We start from the raw sequence: 25,338 nt of genomic DNA, 5'->3' as shown, positions 1-25,338 counted from the left end.
CTAGAAGCAATTAGAAACTATACAAAGTTAACGCAGTAAATTTCCAACTAGAGGCGCAACTAATCTTGAGGGATTCCGAAAGTTATTTAGTTTTGGGCCGAGGGAAAAGAGCTTCGCGTCCATGGTCGGATCCCAATTGGATAACGCGGTTCTTTTTAAACGAGTTTACATAAACCGGGGACCGCAAATAAGTAAAAATCCACAAAGCGACGATTAAAACGTCCTCCCCTCAGTCCCCTCCTTTTTTTTTTGAGTCGAAAAGTTTCAAACATCATTAGCTCCGAAATGGGCCGGATTGCAGGTTTGACCTAGTGCACATTGAGCCCATGATAAAACGTTTGATTAATGATGTTGCCCTGAAAGGTTCAACCTTCGCACACAATATTATATTATATTGTATAAAGCAATTGGAGCTTGATTGTTTTGTAAACCCTACATCGAAACGTGACATGTCGTTTTTGACTACACAGGGTGTCCAGTAATATTCTTGAAATATTTTTCAATCATTTTAGATTCTTTCAAGCAATGATAATTTACTCAAATTGTATTTTCTAATAAAATTTTTAAATGTTAGTATAGACCAAGTATGAAACACATAGTTTAAAGTGCTAGTAAAGGAAAATTTAAACTTATTGAGAGTCAACTTAAAATTCCTTTATGGCAAAATACTGAGAGTTAAATTTTTTTTTTTTTTCAGGTAAATTTAATTTCCTGCAAGTTGCCTACCATTATATTGTAAGTAGCATTACTTATAAGTGAAAAGGGCGTTCAAATACAATGGCAATGAAAGTTACTAACTAGCTTATTTGTAGTAATAGTTATTTACCGGTAAGGTAAAGAAAAAAAAACTAGAACAGTAAAATTCACTGACAGGAAAATTTTCTAATTTTACCAGTAAATTTATGGATCTAATTGAAATTTGCGTGAAAGATATCATTTTCCTGTCATAGCTAGCTGTCATTAATTTCATTAAAGTCATCAGTCAAAGGCTGTTTTGATTTATTATTTTTTATTGTTTTAGAGATTTTAGTTTATCAATAATAAGTAAAACTTTTCTGACCAAAGTAACTTCTTGTACCAAATGAATAATTAACTTTTTATGAAAAGTAGTCTTTTCTAAATAAATTGAATTTTCAGATTTTTTTCACTTATCTTTATATCTCATGTTTTAAATTATGACAAATAATATGTTTTGAGATGAAAAAAATTACGCCATTCTGAAGATATTATTATTTACACAATTTGTAATTTACCAGTAATCTATAGAGAATTATCAAAATAACTGTCTAAATCTCAGAAACACGTTTTGTTTCGAAAACTGTTTTGAGGCCCAGTGTTCAACCTTAGAACCTGGTTCAAATCAGAAAACGTCACTTTGACAGCAATGCAATTCATATGGAAAAGGTTAAGTACCAGTCGCAGTTCAAACTAGTCTTTGAACTGTGATTGTACAATCGGACTTAATCTGTTACAATTTTTGCATTCTAGACTGTGTTTGACATTAGTCATAGATATCACGTGGTTTTTTGGAGAATAATTAGCTAGGCAGTCCCCATGACCACTGTCATAAATGTCAGAAAACACGTGTTGTATCGAATACTCGCAAGAAAACTTTTCTAAACCCTGATTTTTGTAAGTTTTGAGCACAGTTTGACCGTCAGGGACAACATTCTTATCAATTCCACTTGGAGTTGAGAAAATTAACAGTTTTTAAGCACCTTTTAAGAATCCTCATTAAATTTCCTTCGCATAACCTAAAAAAACACTACAAAATTTGGTACAGATTTGGAAGAAGCGGTGTCAAAGTTTGAACTGCCAGAAACATAGTTTGGACACTCAGGGACGCCTGTAAAACCCACTTTTAGTGCAAAAATTACATTTTTAAGCACATTTTGGAAATCTTATTAATTTCCTATCTAATAACATGGAAAACACTACAAAATTTGAAACAGTCAGGGAGAAAAGCGGTGTCAAAAGTTTGAACTGCCAGAAACCTAGTTTGTACACCCAGGGACGCCTGTAAAAACCCTCTTTTAGTGCAAAAATTACAGTTTTAAACACATTTTTGAAATCGTTTATTAAATTTCCTATCTAATAACATGGAAAAAACACTACAAAATTTGAAACTGTCAGGAAGAAAAGCGGTGTCAAAGTTTGAACTGCCAGAAACATAGTTTGGACACTCAGGGACGCCTGTAAAACCCACTTTTAGTGCGAAAATTACAGTTTTAAGCACATTTTTGAAATCCTTATTAAATTTCCTATCTAATAACATGGAAAAACACTACAAAACTTGAAACAATCAGGGAGAAAAGCGGTGTCAAAGTTTCAACTGAGAGAAACACACTTTGGAGTGAGATAATGCCTTTTTTTTAGTCAAAAAAGCCGAGATCCACTTTTATTGGACACTCTGTACAAATTGTTCACATTTATTAACTTTAGAAATTAGTGTAGTAAAACTTTCATTTTTGGGAGTTGTCAGAAGTGGGAAATTTCAAAATGTAGAGCTGTTAGAGGGAGCTGATTGCGCTTTCAGTTTTTTCACCGGACATTTTGTATAACATTATCTAACTTAATTCAAACTTAATTCAGTGATGCAACTGTAAAAGGAGCGTGGGTTTGCAATTTTTATTTTATGAACACCCGGTATGTACCCACCGCAAAGACAATATGTGCAAGTTTAAAATTGTATTTCCTTTCATTGCACCTGGCTTCTCAACGTCAGAGGTATAATAAGTAATTAAAAACCGACCAGTGCACGCATAATACCAAGCGCAATGAACCAGTTTATTGAAATTACCAGGTCCGTACTTATGCACATCAATCACTTTTAATTGGTCCGCTATTCAGCCGTTTAATTTAAATATGCTTTGGTTTGTAACTAAGTTTGAACTTTCACTCAGTTATTTTAAAGTGGGTGAACAAGGACGGTTTGTGCTAGTACGCCCCTGTTTAACTAAGACATAGGGTTCAAAAGAAAAGACAGACGTCGCTAATTGGCAAAATGCGGTCGACGTTCGTTGGTTTTGTTCGGCATTTTCCGCTTTGTGATAAATGACGTTCCAGCTGGATTGAGACTGCACTCTTTAAGCCTCTGAGGGACGAACTTAAATAATTACCTACGCTCTAAATGATTGGCCAGTTCAGTTTTTTTTTTCGGGAAAGGCTGCTCTAATTATCCCCAATTTTTTGCTGTTCTGCAGGAAAAGAACATTTACGTATCAAAAAAGTTGCGTAATCCAAGAGCAAAGAATAAATATTTAAATTTCAATCGGCAAAATGCATGGAAATCGCGGCTACTCGAGAATTAAACCTATTTTTCGCGTTACATAATACAAACCCTCATTTAGTTTGTACACATCTCCAATTTTCTACTAAACCATGTGTATTACCAGTCTAATATATGGTGTAAGTTAACTTTACCATACAAAATGGCCGAGGCGCTTTGGCATTAATGTGAAACGATGGACGTATAAAGTATGATATATTGGCAATAATCCGACAAAGTTCGATGCAATCTCGTTTCTAGTTGTCCTTAAATTTGTATTTTTATGATTCCGGATATTGCTGAAGTTTTCAAATGAAACGCATTCATATGTCACTAAGAGAAAAAATGTTAAATCCACTTTATTTGTGATTTTATTACACTTCAAGCAGAACTAGACTGGAGATCTTTATTACATATAATAGGTAGGATTGGTTTAGGTTAGTTGCTAGGTTACGTTAAAAAAAGGAAAGTGATGGGATATGAAATAGGACGGCATCCACGATGACGTAATTCAACTAATACGACCACGTCTCTTTCCTGGAGTAAAATCAAATTTTTCCATAAATTTGTCCAAAAAATCAGATCACTTTCGGTGATCTTCAAGAAATCAGTATCAATCGTACCTTGACAAAATGACCAAAATTAAATCTTCAATAATAATCGTTTGTGTTTCAATGGCTTCTGCACTGTCCAGAACAATTAGTGTCATACATTTTAAAGTCACGTGACTAATTTTGACAGATGTCAACTACCAGTTTTACATTGTTGCAAGAACATGCAGAATTGCATTTTCAACGTCACGTATTTTTCAATTTAAGTTTTTAAAGTTTAAACTTCGTTTTGAAGTTCACGTGACCGTTTTTGACAATGTCAACTGGCCTTTACAATGTTGCAAGCTCAAAAATCATCATCAAGTCACGTGACCTAGTTCTTACAATTTTACTACTGTCTAAATTTAAATTACCCATTTTTCGACTGTTTCTTTTAAATGATAAGTGTCTTTATTTGACACGTGCTAACTTGGTTACTATGACAGTTGGAAGATTCGTGCAAACGTCAAAATTTAACCCGTAATTTCAGACAACCGTACAAAAAAACATTTTTTGTTTGTCAGAATTTGGAAAAACAGTCACCTGAGCTTAGAAAATCAAGTCACGGGATTTAAAAAAAAATCAATTATAAGATTTTGGAAAATTTGGAAAAATAGTCACGTAACCTGAGGAAGTCATTAGGTAAAGATAAGATTTATTTCAGCTTCTTTCATGTGTTTTGCCAGAGCCTGTCTATGTACATTCGTCCTGACAGTTCTATGGTAAGTACATGCGCTATGAGCCTCTCTGTCACTCTAACCGTGTTAGACAAAGACGGAGCCGGTAATAAAATAGGTTGCAAGGCGACTAGTAGGCCTTGAATTTGTTTTGACATTTGAGATGTTTAGGTCTGTCGTCGTGTCTAGATTTTTGTCGTTTTTCGGGTTATTTACACCGTTTTTGCACTAAAATTGTGTGGAAAATGTGTTAAACAGTGCGGGAAAAGTGCAAACTATCATTAAACTTGCAATAGAGACTAATTAAACTCGAAATTTCGGTAAGTCCTCGATCTACAGTCAAAACTAAAGTGGTAAGTTTTTCCTCTTTAATCTTTTTTAAAGTAAAGGATTATTGCACCATTCTACTTAAAGCCAAGTTTAAGTTAGGGAAAGTTCAAACTGTGGACTTTTTCACATTAACATTAATCCTTATCGACATTTTGACAGTAGGCAAAAGTCAAGTACAAATTGTAAAAGCAGACATGCTACTTAATCCAACCTAAAAACTGTCACGTGACCATGAAAAACTTAATTTTATTAAGATTTTTCATTATCTCAATACCAGAGGACTTAGAACTAAATTTAAGAATGCCACAAATGTGTCAACATTTGAAGGTATCCTAAGGCAGTTTAAATAATTTAAAACCATTTTGATGTATTTCAAGGCAGTTTGAGGCATTTTAGGCATTTTTAAGGCATTAACATGAGACATTTTGAGCAATAATAGAAAAAAGGCATTTGTCTAATTATGGCATATAAAGTGACACTTTTCAAAACTGATTAGAGTGACAAAACGTTTTACTTTATGTAACTAGTTACATAAAGTATCACTTTATGTAACTAGTTATGAAAAGTTCATTTCATCACTCCCTGTTTTTATGCATTTCCGCAGAAACATATGGGCGACATCCATCATAACATGTCGTTGTCACTCTTTATACAATGTGCTATGAAAGTGAATATTTGTGTTAAATCACTTTAAAAAATGGTTTTTTACCGCTTTTTGGTCAAAATTAGAAAAAATTATGTATGCAAAATCGATCTTTTCGTAACTGGTTACATAAATAGCTATTTGGTGTACAAAAAATTATCGGCGGTAGATTTTGAAAATGAATATTCAAAACTATAAAAAAATGAAAACAATGTTATGTTATCTAGTATGTGGTAATAATAATTTATCAGAATGTGTGAAAGCGTGAACAACAACATTTCCATTAATATTTTTTGATAGTTTGTGATTACGGACTAAAAAAAAGCCCGGTTAATTTAATAGAAATTGGGATACCGACTGAAAATCGGTTTTCCATTGGCAACACGAAAAAAAAAACCGACGAAAATAGTCGCTATCGCGTTTTTGTCTGTAATTGGACAAATTCCGATGTAACAATCGTATTAGGGCCGCTTTTCTCCCTGCCCCAATCTCGTTCGGAATGTTGCTTTCGTGCTATTTCCCCAATAAACGGTTTTTCCACATGAGTAGTTCTTCCCTCTCAAAAACTAATACCTCTAATACCTTTCACTCTATATCTATATATATCTGGACCACTCTTTCTATTACCGCTTTAATGGAAAAATTGAAACAATTCGCACTTCGCGAACTATTGTCGATATAGTTTTCGCTTTTTCAGTAGCTTTGGAGCTCAATTTAATTTTATTGTGCTCTGTATCTTGATAATATTCAGTGTCTATTTTACTGAAAGAATTAAAAGTCTAGTAGTAAGTTGATTCACTTAATTTAAGTTTTTTTGTATAAATATGCCCTTTGCTGTGCATTGGAACCCTTATAGAGCAAAATAAAAATTTGCCAAAATTGCACTTTTGACAAATATTGCATTTTATGACTTTTTGAAAAATCGTAGCTCTTTTATTTAGATTCGCAGGAAATTCGTTCCTACGCCATTCGAAAAAGCATAAAAAATACTACAAAATGAGTTAAAAATGGCCTCTCTAGCTCCTCATGTTCCCGAGATATTAAATTTCAAAAAGTACCTAAAAAACCTCTCTAGTACCCCCCCATTTATTCAATTTTTTTGAAAAGTGAAAAATTTTAAAGTGCTTTTTTTGTGCTTATTTCACTTAATTTAAGTTTTTTTTGTATAAATATGCTCTTTGCTGTGCATTGGAACCCTTATGGAGCAAAAAAAAAAAATTGAAAATTTTGACAAAAAATGGCATTTTTCGAATTTTTTAAAGGTTCAAAGTGGTTATTTCCCTTAATTTGAGGTCCTTTGGTATAAATATATCCTTTGCTGTGCATTAGAACCCTTATGGAGCAAAATAAAAATTTGCCAAAATTGCACTTTTGACAAAAATTGAATTTTTTTGACTTTTTGAAAAATCGTAGCTCCTTTATTTAGATTCGCAGGAAATTCGTTCCTACGCCATTTGAAAAAGCATAAAAAATGAGTATACTACAAAATGAGTTAAAAATGGCCTCTCTAGCTCCTCATGTTCCCGAGATATTGAATTTCAAAAAGTACCTAAAAAACCTCTCTAATCGCATCTATTACTCTAAACTATAAAACAAATAGAGACATTTGTTGGTTTCAATAATTGCCAAAAATATACACGAGTCGACACTGATTACCACTAAAACCGTGATGGAAAAAAAAACGTTCGAATCAAAACTTTTAAACTTTGTGGCCGTTGGAAAAGTTTCTCGTTCCCCCGATGTCTTTGTTTAATATTGGTTTTTAATATTTTCGACGAAAACGTTCCAACTTTCCTCGGCGAGAAGCTGTTACAGTAAATGAATGTGGAAATCAAGTTTTAAAACTTGTTGTATAGTTTGCCCGAACGTGATGGGATGGAAAATCGGATTGGGCTTTAAAAAAGAATTGGTGGCAGTTCTAGTTTTTGTTTTTTAATAACGTTTTCTTTTTTCGTAAACTATCAAAGCTCGAGAGCGGAAAATCTCATTTGAAGGGATACTCGAAGAAAGTAGTGCATTTTTTCTACAGCAAAAGTTCTTCAAATGTAATCTTTGAACAATTTTAAACCCGAAAGTGGCTGAGGTAAGCAACGATAAATTCGTTCTCAACTCGATAAAAGCGGGATTTTGAAGTGGAAGTTCGAGTTTCACTTATAAATATTTCCACTGTAAGAATTTATTAGTTGAATAGAAGAACGGAGGTTTTTTAAAGTTTCTTAATATTCCAGTGGCTACAATACTAACTTATGCACGACCGTTTATAATCTTCTTGGCTTACACTCCAAACTTACAAATAAAGTTCTGTGCTAAAAATGTGAAACACAATAACGATCTCGGTGCCATCTGTAATTAGGTTGTTCAGACTGTGTTTTTTTCTCATCTTTATTGTCACAGTCTGAACCGCCCTTAACTTGGTCTAAAATGGCTTGCAGTGTAATTTAAAGCTGATTGTTGCATGACGTTTTGGTATTAAATCTAGTTATATAAGTTAAGAAATTTGAACAAAAAATAATGCTTTACTGAAAGCCAGGCGGTAGATTTAAAAAAAAAAACGTACTTACCACTTATTTATCTAAAAAACATTCCTAAATTTTGGTTTTGGCTAAGCTATATGAGTACTAAGATAGAACTCAAGAATCAATGTGGATGGAAATTTTATAATTATCTGTTTTTTTAAACACACTTGAGTTGTTCTTGGAGTTTGAAAAATGCTGTAAACATTTTTCTTGGTTTTTATTACTTTTTGTGTATAATTTCTACTCAAAATTAATTAAATACAAAACCAAAAACCCGAATAATTCTGACGACTTGGTGGCTGTAATTGTGTCTCAATGTTTCACTGTCTGGTCTTAAGGAGGTTTTTTTCCTTCTAGTTTAGAAGCGAGAAACCGTTTCCAGAATGGCACACAATAAACAAATTTAGCGAAGCAAACCTAATTCCCGACCTAATCTGATTCGAGAACAGAGCCTTCCACTCAAAGAGAGCCTCAATAATGCCCGACTAAGACGATTCCGAGACAGAACTTTTTATGGTCGAAGACAATTTGGACCCCGTTAAACTGTTTAATCGTTCTAAACGTAAAATACTGCTTTGCATTTACAAGTGTTAATTTAGCAGTATATAAAATAATAGTCATTTAATTAAAAGAAATTTATTATGTAACGAGCAGATTGTTGTATGATTTCAATGCACATACAAACGGTCATAGTTTCTGTTGACTTACTTGACTGTCTTGTTGAGCATTACTTGACCACTAAATTCTACCAAAATCAGTTATGAGTGGAACAAGTTTCAATAAACTTCCCCAGACATAAACTGAAATTTCTCAAGTTGCACAACACGAAAAATGAAAGATTTAAAATTAAAATCGCTGTGTTTCAGTGCGACGGCATTGTGTAGCTACACTGGAAATTAATTCGCGCACTTTGTTGATTCATTTCGAAGCTTAAATCACACGACGCTGCCTCATCTCGAAAACGAGACTTGGAAAAATACGTAAGGATTAAATGAAAATAAGTGGGCTGACGCGAAAACGGTTAATTCTTCGATTACGAAATTACGAAATCTCCACAAAGTTTGTCTCTACATTTTTAGAAGCTTAAGACACGTTGACATAGGTATAGTAAATGAATTAACATGAAAGGACTAATCCAATGTGCAGTGCTCCAGTGCTTGTACCAGAAACAGACAAGCTAGGATAGTAAATAACTTCCTATTCTTAGACTTACTTAATTAATTTTAACTATTGTAGCCTCTAAATTTTTGAATACAGGTAGAATTGTACTTTGATAGTATGAGTTTAGTAAGAATTAAATGAAATCGTGAGAAACATAAGTTATATAAATATACTTATTTCCGTACATTTTGTGCATTTGTAAAAAATGCGTTCCTATTATGCCTCTTCGGACGTTAGTATCCAGCACTTTTTCCAGCGTTTTAGAGATTTGCCTTGGGGTCGTTTTCCGACAGGATTGTTTGTTTTTGCGATTTTTACAAGTCTGTTGTCTTCTATTCTGTTTACGTGTTTATTCCACTATTTTCTTCTCTGTCTTACCCACCTTCCTATGTCTTGTATCTCGCTCCGTAGTCTAAGTTCTTGGCATCCTGATATTCGAGACGCCTTTATAGTTTGTTCTCTGACTTTATTCTGTAGATTTCCATAACTTGTTATCTCAGCTCCTAAGTATTTGAACTGATTTACTTGTACTACAATTTTCTGGTCAATCTCCAGGTTGCACTTTTCATTAAAAAACGTGGTTAGGTTAGTAGCAGTTTTTGAAATTGGTGCTGGTGAGTACTCTTTACTGGTACCAGTTATTTGTACCTACTAAAAGTACAATATGTGGTTCATAAAATGGTTATATTCCTAACAAGTGCGGAAAGTGATACTTTCCCGCACGCTGAGTTAAGTTACGGTCGTTTAGGCATCAGTCGATTGATTAAAACCTACAAACTTGATTACCATAAAGGGGTTATTGATGTGATGAATTACCTCTAATCTACTTGTTACTAATATTAAGAATAAATGAACAATTATTATATGGAATAATAATTTTGAATATGATACATAAATTAAAATAATTTAACTTTCCTCCAAGTGCGGAAAAGTCTGTATTTTGAGAACAAAAATAGTGCGAAAATGTTATCATTTGCGCAAGCTCGAAGAAAAAATCATTTTTCTGGAAAAAGCATGATTTTAAGTAACCCAAAGAAATTGGACACTTTTATTTTATCCCCATTTCTGTCTCAAATTGATGAACTTCTTGAAGTGAAAAAATATGAAAAATCTTTTTGACAAAATGCATAGTGTCTTCATTTTATAATTTAGACAGTTTGGTTGAAACTAAATCAAATTGTCATATTCAATATTAACCGTTGTTTAGAAGAACCTGGAACCTACATAGAACAACTAGGTAATGAAATTTCCGACGTTACCACACATTCGTCTTTTCTCGAGCTCGAAACTTAACGGTAATGGAGTTATTGTTCCCCAACCTTTACCGGATAACTATGAAGTCGGGGAAGCTAACTGTATTTTGTTCGAGTCGGGCGTGTTTGCCGATTGGTTCTTTATTTGTTCTAATTAGTACAACTTTCGGTTCAGTTCAAAAAAAAAAAAACTGAAAGAGGAAAACTTCAACCCAACTTAAGCAGCAACCAAACAAACTGAAAGTAACTTACGCTATACGCGGAATCGAGGCAAAATCCAGTCAAGTACAGGGACCAACAACATTTCGACGGTATTGACAAACAGATGGAATAACAAAATGATGGACGCACAGTGCCACTTGAGGCGGCGTCGGATTCAATTTCCCCAGGGATGAGAAAGTTGACGAAAAGAGCGGGAACGTCGAGATCCATTGTGTATTGATTCATCCCTATTTCTTTTTCAACGGTGGGATCTGATGGTGTTACGTGCACGAAGCCCGAGGTAACATAGATGGAATTTGGTTTACGAATAGTCAATGTGGAATTTTACACACTCAATCTTGAAACATTTATATTTCAACACCAAACCGTATAGATTCGTTAATTTTAAAGTATTAAGCAGCATCACGTGATTACTCTGAGTTTTTTACAAGTATTTATCACCTGACCTAACAACCCTAACAATATTTCCTCTATCTTCTATTCCAATATCGAACAATGGATGCTGATAATGGCAAAACAGTATTTGTTTGAATTGCATTTGCGAGTAGTTTTTTCTTGGTTTTGTACAAAGATTTGAGTTGAGTACGACCGTTAATTTAAAAGTCTCTGTTTGACCATTACTGAGTTTCCACAAGTTTTCTATACCTTCATATAGTCCCAGTTTATGAAACGAGCTCCAAAAGTTCAGTATTGTAGCTTCCAAATTGCCAATAGTGTGTAAATCTAAAATGTATGTGTATGTGTCAGTTGGTTTTGAAACCTCCTTTCATACAAATGGTTATCATCCTTATTCTTTTCTACTTCACTTTTTTTGCTGAATTACCCAATAAATCAAATTAAAAAAGACCAACAATTTCTTTGTATTTTTTGCATTAAATAAGTCATTATTCATCATATCATTATCAAACTTATACTATGGTCAAAAAGCAGTAGTACGAATAGAAGACATGACATCAGAAGAAATAGAAATACAGAGAGGTGTTCGTCAAGGGTGTATAGTATCACCAATCCTCTTTAATCTGTACTCGGAGGACATAATAAATAGGGCACTTGATGATCAGAACATAGGCATTAAGATCAACTGCATGACAATAAATAATCTAAGCTATGCTGACGATACAGTTATTCTGGCTGGAACATATCTGCAGACGCTAATTAATAGAATGGTCACGGTAAGCGAAGAATATGGACTATCACTGAACATAAACAAAACAAAATATATGTTGATGACAAAAACAACTCAGGACATACGTAAACAATCAACCTATTGAGAGAGTAAGAGAATACAAATACCTAGGCACGACCATTAATGAAAACAACGACAGCTCACAAGAAATACGAATCAGAATCGAACAGGCCAGAAGCACATTTATAAAAATGAAAAGGCTATTCTGCTGTCGGGATCTAAACCTGGAACTGAAAATACGACTAATGAGATGCTATGTGCTGTCCGTACTGTATTATGGGATGGAAGCCTGGACGCTGAAGGTAACCGAAATGAGGAGACTGGAAGCGTTTGAGATGTGGGTATACCGAATAATACTGAGGATTTCATGGGTAGACAGAATAACCAACGTGGAAGTGATGAGACGTATGAATAAGGAGAGAGAAGTTATTACGACAATTAAGGCCAGAAAATTGCAATATATGGGACATGTCATGAGGGGGGAAAAGTATCGAATATTGCAACTTATTATGCAAGGAAAAATCGAAGGAAAGAGATCTGTGGGGAAAAAACGTAATTCATGGCTGAAGAACCTTAGAGAATGGTTTGGTTGCAATAACAACGAACTATTTAGAGCTGCTGTCTCAAAAATAAGAATCGCCCTGATGATTGCCAACCTTCGAAACGGAGACGGCACCTGAAGAAGAAGAAGAAGTCATTATTATCCCCCATAGTGATTAGAATTTTTTTTTAAGAACTTAATATCTCATTGTTAATTGTCTGACCATCTCTATTGAAACATCCGGTTAGTTTTCCAGCATTTGCTACTGATTAGTGCCTTTTGCAGCTTTCCGGTGGAAAATTTAATGAATTTTAGAGCTTTTGGGCAGTTTATTTTCGGCCACACGTTCGTTGTTTGGACATAGTTTCGAATAGTTTCGGAACCGAACCGTTAATTCCGACTTGTCGGCACCGCAAACTTTACTTTATACCCAACCGGATATATTATATCGAATGAATTTTCCGGAAAACTGAATTTTGGAAAGTCGCTCATTATACGATTTCCCCGGTTTGCTTTATGGCCGCCGCCATTAGTTTTATGGGTTTCCGGCTGTTTGGACTTCATGAGAAAAAAAAATGAAAGATGCATTCACCTTTTGCGATGCGAGCCAAGAACTTCAAAATGGCCGAGGTTCGCGCCATTTAAACTTCCGGTTCGATTATTAGGGAGTTTTACGTTTTTCAACCCTCGACCGTTATTTAAGATGTTTTTAATAGTTCATTTTAATATTTTTTTAAGTACAGGACATTGTAAATAAACGTCACTTTTTCTAGACTGTCTTGTATAACGTAACTGGGAAATTCACTCTGACTAGCCGAAATTATTTTGTGGAAGTTGGGAAAACTCTCCTGGAATCGTCTGACCATCGCAAATTTTCCGGATTTGTGAAGATTCCCGCCGTGAAAGAAATATTGTTTTATGTATTTTCGGGATGTTTGAAATTCATGACGGCCATTGCGGCATTCGCCTATACGAATTAAATCCCATTTTCCGCTTTTCCATTTCGCGCACTGGATCGGTTTATTTTCCACCAGTTTCTCGTCCTGGGAAAGCTGATTTAACGATTATACCGTTGTTGTGTGGCGGATAAGCTATAGACATATTTCACGTCTCGAAGCTAAGTTTTCCCCGCTTTTATTACGCGAGACTCTGTTTATTTTCGCTTAATGATGTTCTTTCAATAAAGTTTCGTTTTAATAAAGTTTTCATTTATTTTTTCGTTTTGTCTCGACAGTTGTCTGAAATTTCAAATAAAATTCAATTAGAAACATCGGATCACAACAACTTGATTATAACAGGTCATCACCTAGTGACACTAATTGATACACTGAAACACGTAACTATTTTTAAGGTTAAAATGTCATCCTTAACGTCACGTGATACGATACATTTTAAGATGCAAATGGTCACGTGACTTTTAATATTAAAATAGTGTTAAATTGAGACACTTTCAGTTATACCTAAAATAGGTACCAACTTTCTTATTTTAAATGGAACACCTACAGGGTGCTGCATTTTTGATGGTTTTACGGGGTACAGAGAAAACGGTAATAGATAGAAAAAAAGTAGCATACGTGTTCTGATCTCTTTTTCTGAGCTGATATGACTGGCGAAGAGTGGGCTGCGCAAACTTCTTTTGTTTCAAAGATACGGGGGGCTTTTGGAAATTGGTCATTTTGGAACCTCCTCTGTATTTCATTTGCTATTAAAGTTATCAAAAAAGGAAAAACGGTTTTCAGTAGAAGTTTTGACGTAGAATCCAATGGCGTAGTCAGTTTTTTTCTATTACGTTTAGTTTCTCACATATGACACTAAGTTAAATTTTTTTAAATGGAACACCTTATATATTTTTAGTTCATTAAATTCTGTTGATTTTTACTTTTTCACTGGTGTATTAAAACATATAAGTTTGTAAACGTTGATCTTGGTAATTAGAAAAAAAGCGTTTCCTTAACAAAAAAGTGCTAAATAATATGAATAAAAATACCCACAGTCGAAACAAAATTTGGCTATGTTCATATTAACATGTTACATGTCGTTTATAAACAGTTTTTTCAACTTCTACCTTAAAAATAGTAGAAAATAGAAATAACCACTTTTCTTATTAAAGTGACGGTAGAACTGTTTGTAACTTAGATTTTTAATAATATTTATTTAAAATATTTAATTTTCTGATGTGTTAGTTTATTTGATTTCCGATTTGGTTTGGTATTTTAGATATTGGCCTTTTTTTAGCTTAGCAAAGGTCTTTTTTAAAAATAACAGGATTAACCTCTACAAACTTATATGTTGTAATACACCGTTGAAAAGGTAAAAATCAACAGAATTAAATGACGTAAGAATATATAGGATGTTCCATTTAAAAAAATGTAACTTACTGTCATATATCAGAAACTAAACGGAATAGAAACCAACTGACTACGTCATTGGATTCTACATGAAAACTTCTATCGGGAACCGTTCTTCCTTTTTTGATAATTTTAAGAGCAACTGAAATACTGAAGAGGTTCAAAAATTACCAATTTTCGAAAACCCCCCGTATCTTTGAAACAAAAGAAGTTTGCGCCGCCCACTTTTCGCCAGTCAACTCAGCTCAGAAAAAGAGATCAGAACACGTATGCTACTTTTTTTCTATCTATTACCGTTTTCTCTGTAGGTACCCCGTAAAACCATCAAAAATGCAGCACCCTGTACAGTTTGACAATTGCAGTACCTAAAACAATTATAAGTTTCGTATATCAGAAAACGTTAATTTCTTTGTTTTTTGTGTTTGTCGTGTTATCTGAGGTTGGTTCTAAGAGTGGGTGCAGAAAATATCAAAGATAATAAATAAGGGATGGTCAAAAATTGGTTTCAAACAAATTAATTTTAAAAAGTGGGAAAAGTCAAGTTTTTATGTGGAAACTTTTTCCATTTCATGCGTAAAACGCTTCTTACACCACTAGTTACGCAATTTACTACTACAATTTAATAGTCACACGTTTAGTCCATCCAAGTTAACCATCTAAATATCAGAGACAAAAGTGTTAAACAGAAACATAAAACGATAAACATCAATGTGCATGTCGCGCCTACATATCGTCATGTCGAAAACTGTACATTCTAAGCGCGAGAAGAATCAGTTTGGTTAGGTGAAATGTTCGCCCACACTTCTATTCTACTACACCAATAAAAAAAACCGTATTCAAATAGAGGAAATTTGAGATGCCTTGTAAACTTGTAAGATACAAACACATATGGTCGGTTGTTTGACATATCTAGTTTTAAATTATATTTTATTCATGAAGGAAACGGATATGTGTTTCTGCATTTTGACACTCTTAAGTTATTACAATATTCATATTTTATATGTGAAAATTTGTATAAATGATTTTTTATGACTGTATTAATTAATGCTTTTTATGGTATATTTTTACATTTTTTCAATGTTGGTTTCAAGGTTTGTTAATATTGGTGGGCACATCACACACGTCAAATTATTTTGATGGGCTATATATTTGCATTTTATTACAATAACCGATGTTTAGTGTAGGCATATCCATTTTTATAAATTATTACTTTCTATTTTTCCAGTTGATTTCGTATGTCTAATTTGAAAACTGTATACCTAAGCAGTTTCGATTTTCGATCAAATTCGATTTTGAAACTCCCACCAATCACAGAAAATCTTATCTGTCAAATGTGATAGACCTTTGCACAACCTTTGAACTATCAAGTGTCATTGTAAAAATACGCCCTTAGTTCACCTTAGTTCTTCTTTAAATTGCGCTTAACTTTGCCCCAATTTAATGAGTGAGAGTCGAATTTGAATTACTCTGCATAATTGAATGAAACATCTCAAAACCTATAAAAATCTACTAAACGTATTGATCAGAACAAAAGCAAACTGATTAAACAGTAAAGCGATCGAATTAAAAAAAAACCGTTGGAACGTTTTATAACCAAGAGTTCTTCTTTAAGTATTAAAAGTTTTGATTAAACCGGAACATTCTTCCGTTATCAGCAGCATTCTTTTGCATATTATACAGCCGAAGAACGCTTGTTCTTGCTAACTTTCGCGTATAATCGTAAAAAGTTTACTAGTGGCTTTTTCAATGCGTTTAATTTGTAATTTACCTAACGAAACTTTCCTTTCTGGCATGAATATGGCGTGTAAACTTTTGCAGTTTTACCATTCACTACGAAAAAAAGATGATTTACAATTTACCTATCTATTGATTGGTCTTGGAAAAAGCAACAAGCTAAAAGCTGCTTTCTTGACCAATCCCAAACTACCCACTGTGCTATAATGTCCGTTTTTCCACCATTGGCTAAGTTGAGTTTAAGGACAGCTTAGATAAGTTTAGAGACTGTGTTATTTTATACCTCACAGTCACATTCAAACCTCAACTTAGCTTAAGTTGTACTAATTTTCTAAATGTTCACAATTAAACCGATTCTATCCAAGTTAAATCATCTTTTTATTCTGATTTGAAAGTTTCTAATTTTTTAAGGGTCAATAAAATTTGTGCACGTTCTCGCCAACGTTTTTTTCCGATTCCCGCGACCCTAATTCGGGCATTAATCCCCGAAACTTGCCACCTTTTTCATAACTTTTACCCCGAAAAAGATTGTGTTCCTCGTAATATACCCAATGGACGTGCCTATATAAAACTTTGCCAACGCCACCGAAATAAATTTCTCGTGTGTTGATTTATTTTTCAAGTTCAATTTCATTTTTATTTTGGCAAAAAAAGGGAGTTTAACGTATTTTGTTTTTTTTTGTGCACACACCGAAAATTTACGAGTATTAGAGTAAATCCCCCTTTGGAGTTATTTATAGCTCATATCTTGCAGTTTCTCCTTCATTTCTTGTGTCTTAAACGGTACGGTTACTTTATATCAAAGTTTCCAACCTTAAAACCCGCGAAAAAGTTTTACTAAGCAATCTTTCACTTATTCGAACGAATATTTCATTTCGGATGACTTTTCATAAGCTCGCCGCTTCCAAGCCTGAAATGCATTATTGAATAACGACACTATTTTTGGGTTTTTTTGCGAAAAAAAAAATTAAATACTTACATTTTACCCCCTCTCAATGTTTTTAAAGTGCGGAGAAGAAAATCAATATTTGCCAAAGCGATTCGTTTTGCCTTTCTCCATTTCAACCGCGCGGCTTTTTTGAGCAAATATTGTTCTTCATTTAGAAAGTTTTCCATTTTGTTGTTTGCTCGAATCTCTTATTATTTATCGAAATAAAAAAAAAACTTATTTGTCAGCATTACAGTCTAAAATCCAATTTGGCATTATATACGCACTATGAATTAATAGGCCATTACTGGGCCGTATACGGAGCTCTATTGATGTTAATTCTACTAAGATTGCTTCTAGCATTAGCTGTATAGTAAATCTATTATTATATGGATTTAGTGGTAATGTGTTTTGATGGCCCATCAACGCTAATAGTGTTGACAACATGCATTATTTGTTACACTGTTTTGACTAAGTGCACAGTTTGAATTCTATATAGGGTGTCCGTTTTTGGAGCCCCACCATAAGGATCTTATTTAAGTAGGTACAAAGAAGTTTAAATTGGGGCACGATCCGGGGTTTGACATGATTTGTTATATTTCATATTTCAGAACAACCAAAAAAATAATACACTTATTTTTGAAAATTCTCACTTATAATATCCACATGACAAAATATATAAAATTTGAAAAAAAATAAAGCTTAATAAAATAAAGTTGTGTAAAAACGTCAGTAGGTTTGATTTTTGATTGAAATTTGAAAAATATTGTATTTTTGCACTCATACTTTCTATTTCAGTTAATAATTTGTGGGATGGGCTTATTTGGAGTTGAATAAAGTGCCGCTTTAAAAATGTTGAGTGCCTTCGAAAATATATGATAAAAGTTGACATTTTGGGAACTATAGTAATAATTTTTTTGCTAATCATCAATGCATTCAATCAACTTTGTTTTTTTCTTATAGACGCCATATTAAATTTTTGAATGTTTTTTTTTCTGAATACAATGATGTGTGATCTGTTGTGCTCCAAACTTGAAATTTGTGTACTAAAAATAATGAAAATTATGTTTGTTAAGTTACTTGACACTTATTCAGGTGAATTCATTGCCATTTTCAAATCGATGAACATGTGACTATTTAATAGATTATTCATTAGGTTATGGCATTTTTCTGATTTATTTGATAACTAATAATGGAATTATCATCAAAAGTTTCAGTCTTTGGTAACCATAATTATTTTTGTAGATTTTGGTTTTGAGAAAACCATACTAAGTTTTTACTCTTAAAAATGTTTTTTTTTTTATTAAGTGTGGTGATATATCAAATGCGATAGTTCAGAGTTTAATTAAAATAATAAAAATTGTATTTTCACAAATTAATCAACAATTGATTAGGTAGAGCTCGTTTTGTGACACATCATCATCTGACACATTATCACATGATCATTATTTTGCAAATGACAGTAATATCACGTTGACTAGTGTGTCATTTCGCCTATAGCCGAATTCTTGATATGTTAGTCTAAAAATGATATTTTCAACAAAATTGTAAGGCAAAACCATAACATACGATACATCGTATATGGCGCTCATAAGAAAAATAAAAGTTAATGATGGTAACAAAAAACTCGAAACGTCGGGTATCAAATACGATACTGTAGAGGAGGAAAAATTGCAAAAGTAGTTTATTTTTGATTTTCTCATCAGTTAAGTTGGCAAAAACTAATGCGACATCTTAGTGAACTGTAAATTGCGCATCATTTTACCAATTTAACCTTTCTTGAATCTCTTCAAATAACCGAGATGGTAGAGCTCAAAAAACGGACACCCAGTATATGATTGATACTGACACTTTCTTCATACAGTATGTAGCATTTATTGAAATCTTGTTAACCATATAAGCTGCAGAGTGGTTAAATAAAGACAATTTCAGAGAATTTCATGTTCAATGTCAAACTTATCCGGGGTTGTCAAATTAAAAAAACGTCAAAGATTAAACTTTAAATGAACAAAATTGCAGCATATTTTAATTGGTTAAAATGCAACATCGTGAATTTATAAGCAGAAACTTATCGCTACTGAAGCAGAACTAAACTTGTTTTGTTTTCTTGACTCGCAAAAGCTCTGTAGAGATGGGGACTAGAAAAATCATTCAGACGGGCGTTTCATTGACGACATCTGGTTTTTGCGACCCCGACTCAATAGGAAATAATGAAACAATGGGGATTTATAGCTTTTATCGTTTTTATATTAGCCGTCGCGAAGCTTTCAAACACTCTGCATTGTGCTGTGACGATTCAAAAGGGTAAATTAGCTATAGCCTGGCAGTCTGCGTGTTTTTGTTTGGTGTACAGTTTGTATTTAAAGACAGCAGGAGCGCTTATTACCTTTTAGAAGTTGAATGTTGGGTAAAAAACGGTTTAGTTGTCTGCGTCTAAAGGGTAACAAAAAGAATAAGGGCGAATTGAGGTAAGAGCCTTGACCTTTCAGGTCGACAAGCGGGAACAAATTTCCTGCAGCAAAATCCACTCAAAGGCCAATAAATCAGTTGCGAGTTATTCGCGAATACTAAACAACAACCCGGTTGATATGCGCGCCTCTATTTTTCGTGGGACACACGAAAGTCATCTGTCAAACCCAACATGGTAATTTAGTAGCCAATTTTTCTCCGCTTTTTTTTTGTTGCTACTGCTTGGTACAGTCGGTTATCGAGGGTCATTTTAAACTAACCCAAACACAAAAGGCCACAAAACCGTTTTGTACAGAGTGTACCAATAAAAAATAGAGGTATTGTACAATATTGATATCGCAAGAATTTTAAATTCTCAATCCAACAAAAGCAATATTTTTTCATATTTACATAGTAAACAAATGAAAGCATCGTATTTAACGCCTGCCAAAACCCCTTTATACCAACTTTCAGTAATTTATATCAAACGACCGTGAAGATATGATAAAAAAACAAAAATAAAATTTCAACTTTCACACCCTGTATCTTTCTTAATATTAATTTTCGGTATAGAACAATTTCGCTAAATCGTATTAATTTGATGTCAGGAATATGCTGTAGCTCTATGTCCCATTACTTATGGTCCACCCTGTATAAGTTTGTAGAGGTTAATCCTGTTATTTTATAAAAAAGACGTTTGCTAAGCTAAAAAAAATCTTATTAAAAATCTAAGTTACAAACAGTTCTACCGTCACTTTATTAAGAAAAGTGGCCATTTCAATTTCCTACTATTTTTAAGGTAAAAGTTGAAAAAACTGTTTATAAACGACATGTAACATGTTAATATGAACATAGCCAAATTTTGTTTCGACTGTGGGTATTTTTATACATATTATTTAGCACTTGTTTGTTAAGGAAACGCTATTTTTCTAATTACCAAGATTAACATTTACAAACTTATATGTTTTAATACACCGTTGAAAAAGTAAAAATCGACAGAATTAAATGACCTAAAAATATATAAGGTGTTCCATTTAAAAAAATATAACTTACTGTCATATGTCAGAAACTAAACGTAATAGAAAAAATCTGACAACGCCATTGGATTGGCGTCAAAACTTCTACCGGAAACCGTTTTTCCTTTTTTGATAACTTTAATAGCAAATGAAATACAGAGGAGGTTCCAAAATGACCAATTTTCAAAAACCCCCCGTATCTTTGAAACTAAAGAAGTTTGCGCAGCCCACTCTTCGCCAGTCATCTCAGCTCAGAAAAAGAGATCAGAACACGTATGCTACTTTTTTTCTATCTATTACCGTTTTCTCTGTACCCCGTAAAACCATCGAAAATGCAGCACCCTGTACAGGGTGTCCGGATTTAGAGTGTTTTGTCAGGAAAACCCCATTTCTCGGCTAGATAGAAAAAAACTACTATGCATAGAGGTAGATTTTTGAGAAAAGATTAATGGCAAAAACCGTATTTCAGTTTGCGGCGCTAGAGGGCGTTTTTAAAATTTTGCCCATTTTGAAAAATCCTCAACTTTTTTGTTTATTAAAATATCGAATCGAAAAAAAAAACATTCTTAAGGCACTTTTGCGTGTGGCGTGCTTGGTTTTTTGCTAATTTGTTCCGTTTTCACAAAAATGTACCTACCTTTATTATTTTAAATATGCATGACAGTTGGCTGTAACTTTAAAAAAATTTCAATTTTATGCCGTTTACTACAACGGAAGTATGTCTACAGTTACCTAATCTTAAAAAACTGAGATATTGCACTTTTTTGTTTTTATTCAAGTTGGCTTTGGCTCAGGTTTTGAAATCAGCTGTTAAAAGTGACGTTTATTTGATTCTTGTTTCCATGACAACACTTTAGTGTTTTTAAAAGTTTTTCTAGTTTAATTATTTTCTACCGTTAATTTAAAAATTAATTATTTAGTCGATATTACTTTATGTGTGTGAAAATACTGGAAAAGTAATTTGTTATTGGGTCTATATCTGTTACTCATTGCAAGTTAACTTCATATTTCAATTATTTGTAGGAGAAAATGTTTAAAAAAAATAGACATTTTTTTAAGGTATATTCGATAATGAGTTTCATTTAAAATAAGAAAGTTATGTCAGTTTTGAGAAAATGGAAGACAATAGCAAAAAACTACGCACGCCACTGGAATCACATCGAAAAAGTGCTTTAAAAATGTTTCATTTCGATATTTTTTTCTCAAAGGTTGTGAAGAGTTTTCCAAATGGGCCAAATTCGAAAAACGCCCTCTAGCGCCGCAAACTGAGAAGATATCGAAATACGGTTTTTGCCATTAATCTTTTTACAAAAATCGAAGTCTAGACATGTATACTAGTTTTTTCTTATCTAGCCAGGAACACCTTGTACAACCGGGCATTACCATATTATCGATATTTAGTACCATTTTCCTTCTCAACTAATAAAGTTACTGCCAGGACACTTAAAACTGACTTTTATTTCACAGTAATATTAGCTGTGATTTCACGTCTGTTTAGTCAGCTGCAATTTTCTATTCATCTTTTATCTAAACTGTTAAGGAAATACCAAGATTTCCTGTAGGAGTGAAAAAAAAATCTTCCTATATTGATAACAAACATTATGTATTAGTTATGCTTGTAGTTGCGGTGTTTATAAAAACAGTAAATTATACAGCATTTGTATCATCCCCCTATAAAACTAAAAACGTATTTATAGCAAATGTTAAACGGGCCCCAATTCCCCAGTGTTCACGAATGAACTGTGAATAATTAAATAGCCATATTAGGCTTTATAGCAGGCAACAATAAGCCGGAAGTAAGTTGGCAATTTTATCCATTACCCCCCTCCCGTTTCCATTAACGAAAACCACCAAGTCATGGATAATGTGGCGTTGATAGTTCCACGGCGAATATTCAAGCACTTTAATATGTAATTTTATTATCATTATTATTAAGCGCTCAAACTATATTCGGTTCGAATTCAGATAGTTTCCACTTCCGTTGCTAGAAATTCAATACTTCTTACAGTTAAAGTCTGTATTCAATACCGTGGAAATTTCCATGGAAAATTTTATAGACACTTGAATTTTATCAGTAAATTTAATGTGTTCTTAGGTTATCTAGTCCTACCTACAAAAATTGTATAACGTCAACGCCATTTACAGTTAGCATAAAAAATGTCATAGTAGTGATAATCCAAATATTAATTGTATCAAAAAGTTCATTTGACTATTTGTGTATACATGAAATCTTTGATATTTTACTGCTTGCTGGACTAAATACCCCCTTAATCTTACAATGTTTTTGTTTTGTTTGTGCTTATTTCACCTAATTTAAAGTTCTTTGGTATAAACATGTCTTTTGCAGTGCATTGGAACCCTTATGGGGCAAAATAAAAATGTGTATAAATTGCACTTTTGAACAAAAATGTGATTTTTTTTGAATTTTTGAATGGTTGTAATTTTTTTATTTGAACTCCATACAATTTCACTAAATCGCCTTTAAAAAAGGGATAAAAAATACTACAAAATGAACCAAAACTCTATAGATCTTCATGTTACCGAGATACTGAACCTGAACTATTGCTGGACGTCATTGTTTCATTTGTTTATGTCAATTTGAGCAAGTATTTATTTTCTGAACGTTTTTAAAATGACTGCATTGTTGTTTACCGCTGTTCGACAAATTATTTACTTATTTAATCACAATAATTATTATTAATTAATTAATCACAAACACGTGATTTACGCAAATACTGGACTTGTCGACTTACTATAATTCTTTTTATAACTGATGTTAACTACAAAAATGAATTCCAAAGAAGTGAATAAAGATGGCCATTAACGTGATTTAGGCGGGCATGGACACGGACCCATTTATCAATATTACGCCTAATAAACCGAGTTAGAAAGGTTGGGAAGACGTACAATAAATTAGGAAAAAATGTCCTTTATGATTCCTCTAAGTGACACGCATACGGGGATGCTTAAAAGAAAGTGTAATTAAGGACTCTGGCACGTTAATTGACAGATTTAATTGATTCCAGGGCTGAAAGCTCAAGCGACATAAATCTGATGTCTTAAATTGATTTGGGGCCTTTGAACTGTATAATTCCTTTTAATTGAAGGTTTTGATGCTTTATTTTCTTGCGATAATAATGATGTCGTAAGTAATTTAATATTATAGAACTTAATCTTATTGAACTTCGTGATCAAAATTTTGTTCTCAATTTTTGTAAAATGTAGTGATATCAATATTCAAGTTATCCAGTTAATTTGCAAATAGATGCATGAATAAGTTTACACAACTTTACGCACTATGTAGTTTGTTTCAAAATGCAAACAATAAATTTAGAAAAATGCAAGATAGAAATTTGCTAGAGTATTAAAAAGGTTATGTCAAAAACTGCTAACAAACTGAGTTTCTAAGATAGATTTTCAGAAAATGACACATTAAAAATAGTTGGAATTAAATTTTGTAGATAAACAACCTGGTCCTAGTGTTCCTTCTGTAACAACGTCATTACATCTGTTTACCAAGGGCGTTACGAAGAATGTAATTCGTTTCGGCCTCATGAGCATTATAGTTTTGCTAACGCCTGTGGTGCATACAATGTTTTATGTTTTACCTACCTGGTTTTTCACCCACTATTTACTGTTATTACCTGGTACTTGTATGTAAATGACATGTGATTTTTACCTTAAAGTGATGTTTCTGCCAAAAAATTGAAAAAGAAAAACGTAAAATATAAGAGAAAACGGAGCAAAGCGGATATACGTGGATGAATAATGAATAACAAATTAAAAACAACTAGAAATGTAGCAGGTTTTACGTTTTAATTCCTTATTTAGTTTTTAAAAAAATCCGTCACATCAAGCACTGCAACCCGCGTTACGCCAGGGCATGTATGATGGGTTGCATATTTATCAAAAGGTCAACTTTTGGGTAGTTTCTAAATTGTTTTTTGTTTAATTTTTTTATGGAAAAAAATTATCATTAAGCAGTAGTGTTTTCTTCGTACGCTGTATATTCAATTCAGTGTTGTAATTCGCACATTTCATTTTATTTGAACTAATGATTATGCTGTTTACATGGTGCATTCGGTGTCGAAGGTCGCTAGGGCAAATATCTGTACCTAAAAATTTAAATTTTACGAGATACGGTAAAACAAAATGGCCAATAAAAAGACGATAAATATGCGCGGTAAATATCTTTTTACAACGACAACATGTGTCTCTTTTTGGTCATAATATAGAAATAAATAGCCCCGTATATACAATATTTTACGTACCGTACCTCGCGGAATTCTTTTTCGTTGCCGGGGGGTAATTTCCATCGTAATTTTGTCTTTAAACAAGCATAAAAATGTGCACCATATTTTCGTTAAAAAAAAAAAACAATTTAAGATACATTGTTGAGTGGTATATCGGCAATTAACTGCTCGAAGGAAAAACGACTGGAATGAGATTGTCTATTGTTTCAAAGCAATGGCGGGCG

General features: G+C 33.1%; 1 protein-coding gene and 1 long non-coding RNA gene across 3 annotated transcripts in view; both read left to right on the top strand.

The window, feature by feature from the left end:
- The window catches only part of LOC145724363 (uncharacterized), a 123,973-nt gene that overhangs the window by 34,778 nt on the left and 63,857 nt on the right, over positions 1 to 25,338 (top strand). The gene's annotated exons all lie outside the window — the stretch shown is intronic.
- On the top strand, positions 4,752 to 8,677 carry LOC145724430 (uncharacterized). The gene is made up of 2 exons (XR_014176994.1): positions 4,752 to 4,873; positions 8,366 to 8,677. It is a non-coding gene; the product is annotated as an uncharacterized LOC145724430 (long non-coding RNA).

Source organism: Ips typographus, linkage group LG2 (assembly GCF_016097725.1).
Source record: "Ips typographus isolate SLU linkage group LG2, UJ_Ityp_2.0, whole genome shotgun sequence".
Classification (NCBI taxonomy): Eukaryota; Metazoa; Arthropoda; class Insecta; order Coleoptera; family Curculionidae; genus Ips; species Ips typographus.
The sequence above is the reverse complement of the archived record's forward strand: the minus strand, read 5'-3'. Positions and strand labels throughout refer to the sequence as shown.